Below are 5137 nucleotides of genomic sequence, written 5' to 3'. Positions count from 1 at the left end.
GCTTATAGGCCCTCAAGAACTGGTGGAAATCAGGAAACTAATATGCTAACTGGTTTGAGATTTCTTTTCTTCTACATTAAATGGAATCTTCTTGAAACTTAATGGAAGTTTGGTGCTTTTGCTAATTGCATGTTATTTGCAGGGTTACAAAATAGTGTTAGCAAAAAATTTCTAGTTGCATTTGAGATGCACAAATCTTAGCTTTTTCAACTAGTTATGGGTATTTGTAAGGGTAATTAAAAATGTCACGTTTATCACTTGTAGTGGTACATTGATTGGTTGGATTGGGGGCATCATAGAAGTTCAATTCATTGACTTTATTTTAATGTTCTCCACGAGCAATTTAGTGTGCCTATTTAGCAATTTTCTCCTATACTTCTTTCCTTCTATTATGTGGCCTTATCTCACCAAGCTTTTCTTCTTTGCTTTTGAATTGATCTATGTCTTATCAATACATCTATATTTTATTGATGGAAACTTATGGCTCATAATTAGTGTTTTGTGTTTTAGTGAGGAGATAATGGAAAATGTAGAAGTATCCTTTTAAATGGAAGTGTTGAAAATATGCTTTGCATATATACAACTAAGCTAGTCTTGATACCAAGGATGTCTATGAGATAAGGTAATATCTTCCAAAAATCATAACACATTTGTACATGATCAATATATAGTAATTATTCTATTACAATTTGAAATGATTAGAACTCTTGAGTAGTAGTATATGAGATACTATACATCTCTAATGTAGTTTGTCTAGCATTTAGGAAAAACACTGGCATCATAGAATATCATTTCTTTAATATTTTGAGAGTTAAAAACCTATGGTGAACTACTTATATATTTTTAATATTTCAAAAGTGTCATATAAATGTGGAACCAATTTTTGTTGTGTCTTATAAATGTGGAACCATGTTACAGTGCGAGTTTGGTATATCCCTACCTTACCTTCACCCATTCTGTTAACGGATTTTGTCTGCAATGAAAACAAAACCTTCCATAATTATTAATTATAAGTCAAGTAATATTTTGAATCATAACAATTCTGGGATTTATATACATAAGTTGTCTATTTTTATCTTTCAAATGTGCTTTACCTGCTGTAGTTATTTCTATAAATTAGATTTTTCTAAATGTAATTTTTTGACATCTCTGGTAAAACTTAATCTTGTTTGGCATCCTCTTGGGTGATGGAGTTAAAAAATCACAATATAAGAGTTATAAACTAGTATAGGAGTAGTTATGCATATAATTTCATACATCTGCACTGTAATTTTTAGAAATGTGGAAGCACAACACTGCAATCACAATACCAAATCCAACTCCATAACTTAATATGTCAATTTCAACAGCATGTATCAAAGATGAGAGAAGTTCTTTGTTAGATTTCAAGGGTGGCCTTTACCTTTCCTTGGGTCAGTTATCCTCTTGGCGTGGATTGAATTGTTGCAAGTGGGAGGGCGTTGGCTACGATTATCATACATTGCATGTGATTACCCTTGATCTAAGAAATCAGTTGAGTGGTGAAATTCATCCATTGCTATTTGATCTACAACACCTGAATCACTTGGATTTCAGCTGGAATTACTTTCAAGGTATTTCTATTCCTCCACAGTTCTCAAAACTACAGAGACTTTCATTTCTTAGCTTGTCAAATGTTGGATTTGGCGGTGAGGTTCCTCTAGTGTTGGGAAATATGTCAAGCTTGAGTCATCTGGATCTTTCATATAATTGGGAATTTAAGGGTGCTAAGTTTGATGTATGGGCTAGAGGTCTGAGAAGCCTTGAATTCTTGGGAATGAATGAAGTGAACTTGATAATGGGCTCGGAGCGCTGGGGTGAGGCCCTCAATAGTCTTCACAATCTCACCCAGATTCAACTATCTAGTTGTGGGTTGTCAGGTAATATTCCAGATCTATCAAATCTGACCTCTTTGTCCCATCTGCATTTGTCATGGAATTCATTCCCGTTCAAACTACCCTCTTGGATTGAGAATGCGTCTTCATTGGTTTCAGTTGATCTTAGCTACAGTAATCTAAATGGCTCCATCCCTTCCAATTTCATGCCCCATTCAAAATTGAGAAATCTTGACCTTAGTGGTAATAATGACTTGAAGGGAAACCTTTCTTTTGTTTTAGGCCATTCCAAATCACTTGTTGCTCTATCTCTTTCTAGCTACAATTTAAGTGGAGAGTTTCCCCACTCTGCTGCAAACTATTCAAAACTTGAGACCATGGATCTGTCCCATAATAATTTGGAGGGAACTATGCTGTCCTCTTTTGACAGCCTTTTATCCCTTGCACATCTGGACGTCAGTAACAACCAACTGTCAGGAAGAATCCCAGACTCCAATTCAAAGTTGGCAAGTTTAAGAGTATTGTTACTCAGCCATAATCATCTGACTGGCCAGATTCCACCCTCTCTGTGTGAGCTTTCAACATTAAGTGAGATGCATCTAGGTGATAACCAGTTGTCAGGAACAATTCTAGATTCTCTTTTGAAGATGCCCAGTTTAAAAGTGTTGGCGTTTGCTTCCAACAGATTAAGAGGCAACATTTCATTTTAGATGCTCAAAAATATGTCTCGCTTACGAGGATTAGACCTTTTTGAAAATCAGTTATCTATTACTATATTTGCAAGTTGGATTCCACAGTTTGACCATTTGGAGTACTTGGCATTGAGGTCTTGCAATATAGAAGGTGCTTTCCCTGCATTTTTGTTCCAACAATATCAATTGAAGGAACTAGATCTTTCAAGTAACAACATTATGGGAAATATTCCTTTGTGGTTGTGGGATCTTCCTAGTCTTGATACACTCATTCTTTCAGATAACAATCTAGAAGGTTCTCTACCCTTGCAGATATCCCATTGGTTTTCTGCAGTGGATTTGCAAGGGAATAGATTGTATGGCACACTTCCTACTTTGGATTTTGTTTCATTTTTATTAGATCTATTAGATAATATGTTTAACAGCTCGATTCCAAACATTAGACCTCCATTAGATATTTGGGCATCGATCTTTCTATCATTGTTAGGAAATAACCTCTCCAGAGAAATTCCAAGTTCTACTTGCACAAATTCAAATAGAGTGGGCATTTTGGACTTGTCAAATAACAAGCTGACAGGAAAGATCCCTACAACTATCAAGTCGTGTTCTTAATTAGTGGTTTTAAAATTGGCTCACAATGATTTGGAAGGGGAGATTCCAGAGGAGTTGGGAAATCTCACAACTCTTCATGCACTAAATCTCAATGGCAATAGGTTTCAAGGTAATATTCCTCCGTCCCTTTCAAATTGCACAGGTCTCAAAATATTTGATTTGAGAAATAATAAATTTGAAGGTAAAATTCCTATTTGGATTGAAAAGCTAAAAGATTTAAAATTTTTGAGCTTAACCTCTAATAATTTCGAAGGTAAAATTCCATCCCAACTTATGAGGTTGCATAATCTCCAAATTCTAGATTTATCGAGTAATTGTTTATCAGAAAGTATCCCTCAAGATCTAAGTAATCTATATGATATGGTCAATCAATCTCAAATTATTGACAAATGACCTACCTTCTCTTATTTCTCTGATTTAAATCTAGACTCTCCTTATGAATCAAAGTTCGAGGATGAAGTAACAATTTGGATAAAAGGAAGGGTTGAAACATACGAGAAGATAATCTATGCAGAAAAGTTCATGGATCTCTCACATAACAACCTCTCAGGAAATATTCCTCTAGCATTGGGAGTCCTTCAAGGTTTAATTTCTCTCAACTTCTCAAATAATCAGCTATGTGGTTCAATTCCTGAATCCTTGGCAAACATGGCTCATTTAGAGTCTCTAGATCTTTTAGAAAACAAGTTTTCAGGAAAAATTCCTTTCGAATTTTCAAATCTAACCTTCCTCAAAGTATTGAATCTTTCAAACAACATGTTGTCAAGATTAATACCACAGGGAAAATAATTCACAACATTTGAGGCTTCCTCCTTTTTAGGAAAACCCAACCTTCATGGGTTTCCCCTTGAAAATATGACACTAGGTTATGGTTCAGGTTGCAGAGAGCATCAAGTAGAATGGAATAAGACTACAATTGGTAGTAGCAAAGATATAATAGAGAGTTGATGGTGGGCAGTGGGATTGGGATTAAGTTATGGAGTTGGATTTGGTATTGTGATTGCAGTGTTGTGCTTCCATAGTAGTTATAAACTAGTATAGGAGTAGTTATGCATATAATTTCATACATCTGCAGTGTAATTTTATTTTTATGCATGGTTAGAACACTAGCTATAGTTTCTTAGTTTAGGAATTGAAGCGTTATATAAACAAGTATGTACAATGTAAATAATATTGACAATTTTTTTGCAATAAAGCTTTATGCAATTGTTGCTTCACTCATGGTGTGAGAATGTTTATATTTATGTCATTTGATTTTTTTCCACATCTTGTTCAAAACATATAATGCAATCTCATGTATGAAGTGTATTAAAAGCTAAGGATTTGGAGTGACTCGTATACAATCCATTTTTTGTCAATTCATTATATGGTTTGAAAAAGTGTGGAAAAAAATCAGATTTTTATTATGAATTTTCTGTTCACCAATCTATGTTAAACTAATCAGCAAGGTCACTTTCCTAATACTTTATGAACTGGATGCTATTCGCAAGGTCAGTTTCCTAATACTCACTATAGTACTTGCTATTCAATTGAGATAGACATGGCTCATTAGTTTGTTTGTATTCTCTTTGGATTTTGTTAAAGAAGACAGCTGAATGCTATATGAACTAAAATTTCTGTGGTGTCAACAGGCTTGTGCATCTCTTGAGCCAAATTACCAGCCCCAGTGAAATTTTTTGTTGTTCAAAAGTGGCACCATACTAGACTATTTGCAAACAACCATGCAGATAGGAATTCTATAGATAGACTTGGGAACATCTTGCCAAGTCTTCAGTACATAATAAAGCAACTGAATTTTATAAAAAATAAATTTGATAGTTGATTTGTTTAAATATTGCCCATCAAAAATTACTTAGTACATCTCATCTTTTTTCTGCATAGGAGCTTGCAGTTCTGAAGAATCTGATAGCGAAGAATTTGAAGAAGATATTGTAGCAAAGGTATATTTGGTGTTCTTTTTAAAGTGAAAATGTGATTGGA

The 5137-nt window shown here is 34.3% G+C and overlaps 1 pseudogene; it reads left to right on the top strand.

Annotated features, from left to right (window-relative positions):
• The first annotated feature begins 1333 nt into the window (after positions 1–1333).
• On the top strand, positions 1334–4198 carry LOC149535006 (uncharacterized; annotated as a pseudogene).
• Positions 4199–5137: the final 939 nt, after the last annotated feature.

This window comes from Cupressus sempervirens, chromosome 10 (assembly GCF_028749045.1).
Source record: "Cupressus sempervirens isolate cs-2001-9-10 chromosome 10, ASM2874904v1, whole genome shotgun sequence".
Lineage (NCBI taxonomy): Eukaryota > Viridiplantae > Streptophyta > Pinopsida > Cupressales > Cupressaceae > Cupressus > Cupressus sempervirens.
This window is presented reverse-complemented; position numbering and strand designations above follow the sequence as displayed.